The sequence below is a fragment of the Astatotilapia calliptera genome, chromosome 2 (assembly GCF_964374335.1).
Source record: "Astatotilapia calliptera chromosome 2, fAstCal68.1, whole genome shotgun sequence".
NCBI classification, from domain to species: domain Eukaryota; kingdom Metazoa; phylum Chordata; class Actinopteri; order Cichliformes; family Cichlidae; genus Astatotilapia; species Astatotilapia calliptera.
Window position 1 is genome coordinate 8412411 of NC_137423.1, and position 14032 is coordinate 8426442.

The following is a 14032-nucleotide window of genomic DNA, read 5'->3' on the forward strand; positions in this document are numbered from 1 at the left end:
TGTTGCAATCGGACATCACGCCGGCTTTGCACTATGGAGCTGGAAGGAGTTAGGGGTTCAGTCTGACTGCATCAAACTTTTTCATTTTACTTTTGGGACTGAATTCCACATACAGGGTGGGAATGTTAATGCACAGCTGGATGAATACACTCGTGGTTTTGGCTTTTTGTGGAATTTGTTGACAATAATCCTGACATACCACACAAGCCACATGGTTCACGGTTCAGTGCAGAGCACTATACATATATCATTATGCATTGTATTTTGTTGCAGATAAAAGCTGTGTGTCTCGCTGAAAACCAAGATGACTACATCCAACGAAATGTTTGTGCCTCAAGATAACAAACTCTATTGAATTTAAAATGGATGCCCCAATTTTAAAACTTGGATAGCCTGCCATACTTTAGAAATTACTGTAGCTGATGTAATGCAGATAAAACTGCGGGACAAATATAGTCCAGGGATTCAGTTGGTTTTTTACAAAAATATCTTCCCAATGTGTAAATGAAGCCCAGTGTACAGTAGGTAGGCAGGCACATCACAGCTGTTTTTTGTAGTCATTTATTTGAAGATTTTGCAGAACTCAAGTTTTATTCAAGCCCATAGCATAAACATTTTGAATATAAACATGGCTTATAAATTTAATTTCAAATCGAAATAAGCCAGGATTTGCCACAGTCTTAGCTCTGCATGTGAAACAGATGTGCTCTCACTGGATCCTGGAATGGTGGATCCTGCCGGACCAGAAGCCTCGAGGATGGTTTTCTGTCTTTTCACATTACAAACATAAAATTAAGACATTGCACAGGGAATATACTCTCAGGGCTGCGTTCATGCTGTGCAAGTTTTAATGTTGCTACTCTCACAGGAATCTAATGACATCATCACAGACTTGATTTATGTTGTGTTGTTTGCTACCGCTGCAGACACACACCGTCTCACGTTTCTCCTTTTACAGTATATCAGCCCTGGACGGAGCCAGGAGAGAGAACTGTTCACATAGCACCCATGTGTCATCTTTAACTGTTTACTTAACCCTCTTCACTTTAATTCAGTCAGTCAGGTAATCTTAGTGACAGACTTTTACCCCGCCTGACTTTTTCATGCTTTACTACTTTGTCGCTGGCTGGATTGTGTTTGCGGCAGGAGCCCTCAATGCCAGTTAGCACTACAAAGAAGTCCATGCTTACCGTTTTTAAGGCCAGAGTGGAGGAAAGTTGTTGCATAGTGGAAAAATAAATGTAAAGCAATGACTGTTTTCTTCCACAGTTTGTGGATTACAGATTGTGACAGCAGCACATTTTTATAACATGAAAGTAATAGTGGGACAAACTCAAGTGAGACAAATGTGGTTAACTTTAAAGTAAACCTTATGCATAGTGTGTTTCGAGAGGAAATCCAACAATACTTGGGGGGGTTCGTGCAAGTCAGCACTGTGAAATCTCCTTGATAACTTGGTGACAGGTCAGTAAATTATTGGTTGGCAGCAAAATTATTTAAAGGGTTGAACAGCATATCTTCATATTGCTAGATTACTGGCTCTTTCATAGCTGCATTCCTGCCTTTACTGGGATGTCCTTGTGGTAAAACTTGGCCTTAAATTGTGCCTGATGCTCTCTCCAGCCCTCTCTCCATTTTGGATCAAAAATCATTTTAACCAATAGCCTTTGCAAGCTTAATTTAGTGTCGCAGGTTTTTAAATCTGCCATGGCATGCTGGTGGCGATGGGATGATGGGATGTGTCAGTTTTACAACTTACAACTCTTTAATTTAAGAAATAGTCACACGCTGATGGTTTAAAAACTAATAAGGTGTGCATGTATTTTTTTCAGCTAAGCTTGAAATTTTATGCATGTTTTATTATCAGTGTATTAATGTTGCACAACCACTAGCCCTACCATATACAGAGGTGGGAAGTACCTAAAATTTTTAGGCATCTGTACTTTACTTGTGTATTTATTTTTAACTTTTCACTTTTACTCCTTAAAAAAAATATCTCTACTTTTTACTTCTTGTGGTTTTAAAGTATCATTTATAGGGTTTAAGCTGGAAGGAGCGCAGGTGTCCATAATTTATGTTTGCGCTACTTCAGAATCTAGCTAGTGCTACAGAAGGGGAGGAAGCATGAAGGGATGTTTTTTTAAGTGGCAGGTAATTTCAAATTCAACGTTTCTATCAGCTGAACAAACATCAGCAAACACACAAACTGTTTTTGAGCAGTTTGTCGGTAAAGGTCCAGCTGCTGTATTTCACAGGGAGAGAAAAGAGCGCGAGAACAGAGAGAGGAAGACGAGAGGTTAGATTTAAAGGCAAAGAGTGACACTTGATAAACTGCAGATTTAAAGGTTACATGGGATTTTATTTTTGATAAATTATGCGTTTTCATTTTGTGAAATGTCCTGCAAAACAAATAAAGCTTTACTAACTTTGTGTTATTCAAATGCTGCCTGAAAATACTGGGTAGTTTTGCATTAGTTTGCATTAGCAGTAGTGGACATATATCTGCATTTAAGCTGATGATGCTTAGGTTAATTCAAGTTCCAACGTTATCCTATCTGATGTAAAGACAATATAAACAGTATGGTGTCACTGAAGGGCATAGACATCAGCCATGATGGCTCGTGAAACTGCTGATATCACAGCTGATCACAGCCTATACACTGAGAAAACTTACTGAAGCTCACAACAGAAGTTATTGTGAATTGTGACTCTTTTCCCCACTCTGAGCCACTGCACAGATCTTATGGTTTTCCGACCTGCTGTATCCCTCTGTAACCCTTGGCTGTACTCGTTTTACTGTTTAGGTGTGGAGGCAAAGTCACCCTCTACAATGTAGGCAACAGAAAATAGTGATTTAAAAAAATTCTCTTTCACTGCTTGTGTCCTATATGCAGATTCAGGAGGTTTAGTTTCTTCTCCGTGCCTATATGTTTTGAGCAAGCAATGAGTAATTGTACCAGGCATGTTTAACTGCAAGGAAAAATGGCTGCTGGTGCTAGCACTGCTAACATCAGTGATACTCAGCAATGTGTTACTCAGTGTTGCAATGGTATGGATCGTGCAAAATGGCACTGGTGTCCATCCATGCATTATCTTCTGCTTATCTGAAGTCAAGCTGCAGTTGCAGCAGGCTAAGCGGAGTATTTCAGAAATCCTTCTCCCCAGCAACACTTTCCAGTTCCTCCTTAAGGATCCGGGCTTTCCAAACACAGATTAGATGTTTAATTTCTCGAGCCAGTTTTGAGTCTTACCCCACATCCTCCCAGTTTGGTCTACCTGGAAAATCCCCAAAGGGAGGCATCTAGAAGGCATCATAACCAGAAGCCTGAACCTCCTGGATGTCTGAGCCACCCTAAAGAGGAAGCTCATTTTAGCCTTTTAAAATTGTGACTCTAATAATATCTAAAATCTCTTTTCTAAAACTGAGGGACTTGGAAATTGAAAGCTTCACCTATTGGCTCAGCTCTCTCTTCACCACAGCAGTTTGAAATACAATTTAAAATACATTAAATACATTTAAAATACAATTTAGTTAGAGAATACGATTGAGGATTGATTTTTTTCAATAGGTCTTAAATGCATATACAGTTTTTTTTTCCTCAGACAGTGTTTAACGTTCTGTGTAAAAAATGTACTGAATGTTGACTATTTCACTGGTAAAGTTGATGTAAGGAACTTCCTTATCAAAGAGCTAGTTAGGCATGTTGTAATTAGTGGCTTGAATTGGAACATTTAATACACTCATGTAAGGCTAAAAAAAAATCAATAAGATGTGATGATTTGTTTAAGCAGCCACATAAACCTTATTTTTAGACTTCTCCCAAAACTATGTGTGAGTATTGTGTTTTTATTCTTTTTTTCCAGCTTTTCTTGGGTGGATCACGTAAAGATGCCACCCTCATGGTTTATTACTTATTATTGGTGCCACGGCACAAACTCATCAAAGACAAACATTGTTTCATTCCACAAACAAAACCATCAAAAGCGGAGTCCTGGTGGCCCAGTGGTTTCAAACACATGGCAGGGAACCATAACAATCTAGCTTGAAGCCTAGTCAGTGGCTCTAGTGTCACGTAAACCCCATTCTTTGTTTCCATATTTCCTGTTGCTCTCCATTGTCATGTATTTAATTAAAAAGGAAAATGGTTTAAAAATGCTGAGCTGCTAAAAGATGTTTTTTTTTCTTTTTGGTTCTTTTGAATCTAATAATATTCTGTTCTTAATACCTAAAATTCACTAGCTCTAGCCTCTAACTTAACCATTATTTTTGAGTTAGTCACAGCAGTTTAATGCCAAGTAAACGAGTTTAGAAGAGAGTTTAGAATTTTTACAACACATAATGTAAATAAATTAGAATAACCCAACACACAAATAACACTTAAAAAGCATCATTAGACAGATTTGTTCAATCCCTGGAACGGTTGTTTAATTTTAGGGATGCTTTTTGAAAGGTTCCTGATCTATTTTGTTGTAAATGGTTTAATCTGTTACATGTAAATGTCTTAAGCCCTAGAGTATTATGTGAAATTTAATGAGGCCAAAATGATTAAAAATAAATGAATAAATAAATAAAAATTGATTTTTAAATATCAAATCTCCTTATCCTTGGAGGTCCAAGGGAGTTCCAGCAAAACGTAGCATTCTTACTTAACTAGACACAAAATTATAGCTGAAGTTATTAAACCTATTCTTAAAAATATCAACTTTCATAGAACCACATTTATTGGAACTGAGATAAAACAGAACAAATCATTGAAATCATTGTTTCATACTAGAGCTGTAGGTGGCCTCTCCACTGAATGTTCTGCAACATTTTGAATATGGCATCAGGTTGTATTTTAATGATAGATACGGCCTGGAAAGAGTTAGGGGGGGACAAAAGCCCCATGCTATACCTGAAAGTTGAGCTTTAGCCCACTCTTTGTTCCTCTGCTTGTGTAGACGAACATTCAGAATCACATGGTTTTTAATATCGGAAATAAAGCTGTAAGTGATCACATTTGCGGAACTGGAAAAAATGACCGCTTGGCTTGAAAAATGCAAGAGATTTTCACACACTTTTTGTTAACTCATTCAGAACAGTTGCCAACACTTTATGATTAATAGTGCCTTATTTGCTTTATTGGTTTTATTTTTTTTTTAAGGTCCAAACTTTTGGCAAGTCCATTCTTAACTACGACAGTCCTGCTTTATTCCCAGTAGATGTGGAACATGACCTAACTGTTCTATTTTGGATCCAGGTTTATCCGGGCCGCTTCCACTGTGAAATCAGAGCAGCATGTCTGTGAGATGTGTGTCAGTAAGTTATGCGCTGAGAGAGCCGGGCATCATTTATCAGTCTAGGCTCGAGGCCATTGGGAGAATGAAACTCAACCGGACACCAGAGCTTAATCCACACAGGTGTCTTTCTCCAAACCGGCAGCTGCTCCTGACATGCAACTCCTCCATTTGGGTTCTGTTGGTGTCATCTGGGGTAATACGAGGTAATTCATTGACTTTGCATTATTGTGGCTCAGTAGTGTTGTTTGGAGCTTGGAAAAGTTCTCATTCTATCCTAGATTTGTGAAACTCATTTGGCAGAGCTGAACTGCTTCTAAGCCTAGAAAAATATTTACAAAACAGCATATAGGCTTTAGTCACAATCCTGGCCAAGGCAGCAATTTATAGAGATTAGAGAGATGGAATTTAAAAGCAGATAACAATGACTGACTGTTTACTTATCTCATTGATACTGAACACAGCAATATTATTAATCAGTAAAATGAGTTTGAAGTTTTTTTTCCTAATACCAAGATAACAAAAAGAATATGAATGCAAAGGAAAGTAATTTAATTCACCTTAATTATAATAAAAATCATATTCTAGAAACAAACAGTGTGCTTTTAGATAATTGAAGTCCTAATATATCCAGTGAAAATAAAACAAACGTCATCAACAGACTCACATGTTTAGACACTGCCCTGCCAAAAAAGTCAGTAAGCAAATAGGTAACAGTTTTCTCTCGGCTGATTAATGCAGCGATTAATGTTTCAGCATGTTATTTAAACCTGATACAGCGAGTAACTTCTCATTTCTGACAAAACCATGCCAGAAGGTGCATCCTGTGGTCATTCAGAAGGGTTAAATTATCACCCTATGTCAAACCCAGAAAAGGACTGAAGTTCAGTTCAATTCAGTTTTATTTATACAGCACCAAATCACAACAGGCACCTCAAAGCACTTTATAATTTAAAGTAGAACCTACAATGATACACACTGAGAAAAACTCAACAATCATAATACCCCCTATGAGCAAGCACTTTGGCGAAAGTGGGAAGGAAGGTCATGTGATCTAACAAGCCCAGATTTACCCTGTTCCAAAATGGTGGGTGCATCAGGTGAAGAAGTCAAGAGGATGAAGCGACAGACTCACCATGCCTAGTGGGGGCAGTGTTGTGATCTGGTGGTGCTCAGGTCTAGGTTCAGCAACATCATACGAGGCCAAAGGTCAACTACCTACCTAGTTACGATCAGTTATTTTTGTTTATTGCAATGATTGCATGTATAGGGGAGGTGAGGAGAGGTAAAACGTCTTCAAGCAACTTAAAGAAGTCCAGTCACTTTTCTTTTCAAGCTCCTTAGACTACGATGACCTGGATGACTGAGAACCTTCACAGACGAAGATGGCAGGAATATATTCCAAAATGAAAATGTCAGGAGTCATTTGGCTCAAACTGCGAAAGAGTGGTTCACACACGGACTAAACCCCAGCGTAGAATCTCTGGAATGTACTGGGGATGAATTTATGCAGTGGTGTCATTCTCCCAATATTACTGTAGTAAAGATCCTGGTGGAAAATTAATGCAACTCTGGATGGATTTTTTGGTCAGGGCAGTGTATTTTACATTTTGTATTTTTACAGTTGAATCATCGAGCACTGATTCAAACTCTTCATATAAAAGCCTAAATGGAACCAAAAACGGCAAACTCAACAAACTCTTTGTTGCCCATAAAATGCCCAATCTACAGTGAATGTTGATACGTTGGACGCGCAGCATAACAAAGTAAACGTGTGCCTTTTCATCCTCAACATCATTTTTCATTTCAAAGCCCAGATTAATAACAGTAGTAATAACAAAACCCACCACAAAACTCCATCAGCTCATGCTTGACTGACCCAGCACAGAGGAAATGTAGTTTGGACGATCTGAAAAACTCCCAGCGGTGCAGTGTTCCCACAGGGCCATGCTGCCATGCAGAACAGTAGCATACTGTGGCTGCTCAACCAACTCTGTGTACAGAAGTCATGTGCAGTTAACATTTCAGCAGGTTTGTTTTATATTGCTTTGGGGATTGAACTTAGAGGAGGAAAAATCCCATATGCATGCGGCATGTCCTCTGACCTCCACTCTTTTTACATTAAATCACACGTTGTGTTTGCTTGCGGTTCCACTGAGACAGTGCCACATCCAAAGATGGTGAGTCGGTGAAGTCTATGGTATGAGATGCCTCCTGTGCTGTTCATCAATCACATCTTACATGATTCTCCATTACTGTTAGAGTCTGAGATAAGTATTCATGGGACTGCTGAGGGAAACCCGCAATTATAAAACAAATGGTATGGTTTCTTGAAGGGTCTGGTTACTTGGATTGGAACATTATTTTGCATGTTTCTTTGTATGTGCATGTGCAAGTCATTGTCAGATACTGGCTGCAGTAATGCATTAATATGAGCATTGTTTTTTTCAACAGACAACAAATTAGATTAATCGTCATTTAACTTGGTGTTTGAGAAGCTTTGATGTTTATTTTTTTATTTAAATATCTAGCTAAATAGAAAATTGATCACATGGCATCATAGTTGTAATGCTGTTCTAAAAACTTTGCACTTTTTTCCAGTTTTTAGGCTAAAAGAAGCAATTGGCTGTAGTTTGAAGGTGGCGTTATGTGCCGGCTATTTTGTGCAGGCAAGCAGTGGCTTCCCGCAGACTCTACTGATTGCAGAGATTAAACAGTCAAGATACACAGTAATGTAATAGTACGCTTTCAAGGTGCTGGCAGACATGTTAGCTTTTGGCCTGATTCTGAGATGCCGTTACACTCAATTTACAGTCTTCAATAAACAGATATGAGAAGGGTATTGATGTTTTCATTGAACTTTGTAAGAAAGTCAGTGGTACAAAAATAAATACGAGTCTCACAGAAAGTCGTCCAAATAGTTTTTACTGTTAAGATTTTATAAAATCTGAGTAAGAATAAATTTGAACTTTAAACTAACGTTTATGATGATAAATCAGAGTTTTTTGTAGTTTTGATTGATATTCTACAACAAACTCAGGCTCTAAATTGGTCCATATATTGGCAGCAGGGCAAGCCAGTTACTTTAGTGATGTATTTCCTCAGACGTGGTGCAGAGCCGTCTATTTTAAGTGTCAATAAACTGTGTGCCAATGCTATCTTTCACTGAATAACCATACCAGTTTGTCAACAGAAAGGGTAAATGCATTTCAGTCAAACCTCTAAAAATAGGCAGCTGTATATAAATGTATAATGCAGAAACCTGCCCCTTCAGCGTGAGACGACCAGAGACATTCTGTTTCATGTAACACACCTGCACAGGAAAGGGTTAAGCTCCATCTTTTCTTTTCTTCATTCATGGAACCGCAGACTAATTCTGCGTCTTTGAAACCAAATAAGCCCTAATTTCACAGGGACTAGAAAAAGAGCCATTAACTAAATCTGTGTGGGGCCCTCTTTGCACAAGGCACGCGTGGAAGAGTTAAACTACTCAGGTGGAATGAGAACCAGAAGTGACTCTTTCAAGATGGGAAGCAATCAGAGGAGAAAAAGCATTTGCCTCGATGGCAGGTTCTAGAGTGCTTTTGCATCCACCTGTTGACCCTGGCCCCGTCCTCTGCTTTAGCCCCGCTCGAGGGAGCCTGCATGCATCAGGTGTTTTCCATCGCACATGATGCATCTCTACTGTCCACTGACTAGCGTAATGCTCCGTCTTTATTGGCCTCCTTTGCCGAAGCCGTGTTTTGTTTTTGACACAATTCTCTGGGCCTAAGCTGGCGTGCCAAGATCTCACATGTTTCATTGTAAGGGCCTCCTGATCGTGTTTTATCCGGGACCCACAATATCGCTAGACTAGACCACAGGAAATCTCTAGTGTGCATGAGCACACAACTCCTATTCAACAGAGCAGCTAGAAGCTTTATTTTTGTACAAAGAGGGTGCCACACACATGCAGAGCAGAGCACAGCGCGCGTGTCCTTGTGGCATTGCATGCAGGCAGCCGTGCGTTTTGTGAATAATGAGTTCATGGGATCACGGCTGGTTTGGCTTCAGATAAAGCCATTTACTCTCTCCAAGAGTATATTTTGCTTTTAATTTAGTTAAGCCAACATAACTACCTGATCAAGCCTCTGATTCACAGCAGGCTTTGGCGACCTACAGCACAGGGCTCACGCATGGCGGCAGATATGGCTCCCCAAATGTTGTTCTAACATCCCTGAGAGTGTGAGGTGCAGCAGTGTGCTGAGCTTTTGGAAAAGCATTGCGGATTCAAGCTCTGAGGTACAAAGGAGCAGTGCGAGATGGTTCCCTTATCCAAAAACAGAAGGGGGGGGGACAGAAAAGAGAGACAAACAGTGTATGAAACAATAGTTTGGCTTCAATTCCCCCTCCTTTTGGAAAACGTATTTTCCAGTTATTTCTCGAGAGCCTCATTTCCTCAGAGTCTGGTTGACCTTCTCTCACCCCTAGCCCCTCTTTGCGTTATTAGCAGCAGGACCGCCCACCCACTGCTGGTAGAGGAAACCCATTCAAACCAACAGGGGCAGGAAGCCAGTGTTCTCATCACAATGCCAGCTGCTTCCAGCTTAATTTGTCAGATGGTTCCTTTCAGAGAATTTAATTTGAAAGAGATACAAGATAATAATCCGGTGACTGCTGCCGCTACTCAGGCGGCAGCCGAGGACCGAACTGCTTAGAGTGACAGGAAGTGAAAAAAAAGTGGTTTCCAAGAAAACAGAGGTTTTGTGGGGAGATTGAAGTTCTCCGCATAAGTTTGTATAAACAGGAAATTGAGTACTTTACTCTTTAAGTGTCTTACACATAGGACAAAATTGACCTAAATTCCACTGACCTGGTTTCTAGTAGAGAGAGCTGGCAACAATAATGTAAACAGCAATTATATCCTGCCTGTGTTGGTGCAGTTCAGTGTCAGGAGTGCAATGTTGTGTCTAGTCATGAAATCTGAAGCACCTGGGAGAAGTCTCTGCACACCTCAACTGTCTTCATATAGTTTTAAAAGGGAGTGTCACAAACGCCGTAGCATTACTACGAACCCACTGATTTACAGCCTCCTCTGGTTCCGCTGCTGAATGTGACCTTACAGTGGGGCAGCGTTTGGCCAAGTTTTCTTCTGTTTTTCCCCTTCTTACCGTTACCAGTTCAAGGCAAGAGATGGAATCTTGTGAAGGAACAAGACTTAATCCTTTTTCCAAAGCTGGAAAATTGACTGTGTTGCTTTGTTTGGCAACGAGGAGAAAGGCTCTTTCAAACAGTGGCTATCTTTGTAGTGCCCCTGTTGGAGGTAGATCTTTAAAGCGTGAAGTTGTGTGCTGTGTTATGTCCCAGAAAAGGAGCTGCTTGGATTTTAATGTTTTCACTGTGAAAAACAATGTGATGGCAAGATAAAACGCAGAAATAATAGAAGTTTTCTTCTTCTTCTTCTTCAAGACCACATGAACAAAAAAAGAAATGAATATAAATATAAAGAATATATGTATGTGTTTGTAACCGTGGCGCTTCTAAGCTACAGTGCAGCTGATGCCACTTTGTTTTAGCATTAAGTTAGCTTCTCGTTAGCTTCACGTTTGTTGAGCTGGTGGAGGAGAAGGTCTAATATTTCCTATTTTGCCCCATTACATATGAAATGGGGCTGAGATTAAATGAGGCGAGATGGGAAATATAGTAAAATAAGGCAGTGGCAGCAAATACTCAAGCCAGCTAGGAATCAGAATAGGGGAATCACTACTCCTGGCATCTGCACCCATGAGACATGAGTCCTAACCACTAAGCTACTGGGTCACACCAGCAGAATAACAGAGCAACAACTTTGTTTTCATTGGTATTTGATGACTGCTGACATTTTCCTCTTTTAGGAAATCCTCACACATACTAACAGAGAGAGACAGTTTTTACATATCCAGTGATTTAGAGATTAAGTCAGTTAAGCACGTTAACAGCGTAGTATTTACTGAGATGTCCTTCTTATCTTTGCTTCATATTCCAGATCACGTTTCAGCTCCAACATGAACAGATTTATATAAGAAGTCGTCTTTTCCAATTAAGAATGAGAAACTTGTTACACCTTGTTTAAAATCCTTAACAGGCATGACAGGACATGGTGGTTCATCAGCTGAGGTGCCTCTGACTAAATAGTTCCTGTTTCAGGCAGACGCTGAACTGAAGGTCTGCATGATAGGCAGCTTTGCACAAGAGGTGTGACTCATGCAAAGCTACTTTAGGTCCCAGAATAGAAATGAGCATAAGGTAACTGACAGAGGCTCGTTTAATATAATGAGCGTTACCAAACAATTAGTAAAGACCTGAAACAACAGATTAAAATAAGTGTGATGTCTCCCAACATAGGAAACACTGGAGAAGTGAGAACACGTCAGTTGATTATCTTCGGAGCTTGCTGAAGTGCAGAAGTGTGAGATTCAAATGCATTCACCACAAGCTGTCTTATCAAAGGTGCATAACTTCTTGAATAAGCACAGTAACAGCCTGTGGCAGGATGTTTGCATCCACTGATCATCACTGTCAGCCCAATGTCTCTCATCAGCTGTTCTGCTCAGTGGATTGATGTTGATTTTATTCCCCAGGGATTCATAACATCACTATTGGCAAAGCAGTTTATACATCAGCCAAGTTATACTATGTACAGTCCGGAGTTAGTGCACTTTTTTGTTGACCTTCATGTCTTTAGTAAGAATGTAGGCTTGCTTTAGAGCAGTGGTTCCCAAACTGTTTTTTGCTGGGCCCGCCTTTGTTTTACAAGAAAAATATTTGCCCCATATTTTGTTTTCAAACTCCATTGCGGTTTATTTCACACCTCAAACATTTGCGAAACAATTAAGCAAATACAAGTAATCTTCAATAAATTACAGGTAGTAATAAAATACACTACTTACTCTTTTACGCTATGTCCACACCTACACGGGTATTTTTGAAAACGCAGCTGTTTCTATACGTTTGGGCCTTTCATCCACACGTAAACGGCGTTTCGAATCACCAAAAACAGAGATTTTTTTTTTTAACTCCTTTTTTGCGTTTACGTGTGGACGAGAAATACAGAGTTCGTCACGCAACATCAAAGGTATGTGCCTTTTTTACGTCACGCTGTGCGCCACGTTATTGTTTACATGAGATGAATTGCAGAATGGCAGATAGAGACAAAATACTATTAATCTGACAATCTTCAGGTTTTACACGCTTACATACACACACGCAGTTACTGTCCCTCCATTTAGAAAGGCAGAGGCTGTCATATGCTGTGGGAGTGTCTGGTTGGGCGTGGTGAAGGTTCCTGTCATTTGTCCCTGGGAGTGGAGTTGGCCAGCTCATCACCTGTTGTCAATCTCCGGGGCTCCACCTAGAGGGTTTTTAAGCCAGCACGGCCTGCCACTCCTCGCCAGTTCGTCCTGCTACCATCTGTGGTAAACTCGGCCTCCTCTGAGCTCTGACTCTGTATATCTGGACCTTGGGTTAATATGTTTTTGTTTCCTGTATTCTTCAGATTCTCCACCCATCGCACTCACCAGTAGTGCTGTTTTTGGTCTCCATCCTGTCCTCCCATCTGCTCGGAACCCGAGGATTATATACTCCACTTCTCCTCAGCCTGCCCTTCAGTCTGTATTCTCCATCTCTTCGAAATCTGGACCGGACTCTCCACTCTTGACCCTCTTTGGAATACACCCCTGGCAGCCTTTTCCCCGTTAAATGACTAGGGTCACCAAGTAAGCCCAAGACTATTCACTGGCACTCCGTACCTTTGTCCCTTACTCGTTTGTTTCCCATTCAGTAACATTTCTCCCCTGTGTTTACAGAAGTTCCTGTTAGAAGTCTCCCCGTGCTCTATGCCGGTTTCTCCGCCCACGGATTTCCTTTAGTTTTCTGCGTATGGTTTTTGTTAAACCCAGTTCCGTTCACGTTTTGTTCTTTTCAATAAATTATACACAGTTCTAAGCAAATTGAGTCTGCTCTTGAGTCCACCGCATTCTCGTCCGTGACAGAGGCGTCACGGTGTAATTATTTTACTTGTAGTTATTTTTTCCTGTGTAACTGAATATTAATATTCAACATTGCTATCAATACATTTTGCAAAAAATGCCTCTCTGTGCAAAATGGGTTCAAAAACATAAACAGCGGTGGGATACTGTTTGATTTGAACCGAGGGAACAAATCGTGGCAGGAACGGCCTGATGTTATTTGTATCCCGTTGTAACTTTACTGTATAAAGAAGTACATCTCCAAAATGTCAGGAGTAGTTAGTTATTACAACAAGTGTTAGTGAACTAAAAATCAAGAATGTGGGATACTGTTTGCCCGTGATTTAAACAGCCCAGCGTGTGCTCCCGATGCAGGGAAAACCTACCTTGGCACTTGCGCAGGTGAAACCAGAATGAAGTTGGTTTGCGTTTGTGTGGGAGCTCCGTCAAAAACCTGTCCATTATGCTAGCAGTGTCCAAGCGTTCTTCTTTTTTTCCCCCTTTTCATACTGCGCCCCCCCCTGCAATGGCTCTGCGCGCCCCCTAGGGGGCGGGCCCCACACTTTGGGAAGCTCTGCTTTAGAGCATTATCTGCAAGCAGTCAACAAGCGATCAGTAATAACCGTTTCTTGGTTCTGGACTGAAAAAACGTGGTGTTGATTCACCCTTTGATGAATTCCATTCTTAAATTGATGATTAAAGGACTTGTTGGTATCTTTAGTGCCAGGGTGTGCTTGCTTATATCCAAGCACAGGTTTGTTACCCTAAAT

At 40.4% G+C, this 14032-nt stretch overlaps 1 long non-coding RNA gene across 1 annotated transcript; it reads left to right on the forward strand.

The window, feature by feature from the left end:
• Window positions 1-12384: 12384 nt before the first annotated feature.
• On the forward strand, window positions 12385-13244 carry LOC145430285 (uncharacterized). The gene is made up of 2 exons (XR_013910754.1): window positions 12385-12710; window positions 12791-13244. It is a non-coding gene; the product is annotated as an uncharacterized LOC145430285 (long non-coding RNA).
• The last annotated feature ends 788 nt before the right edge of the window (window positions 13245-14032 follow it).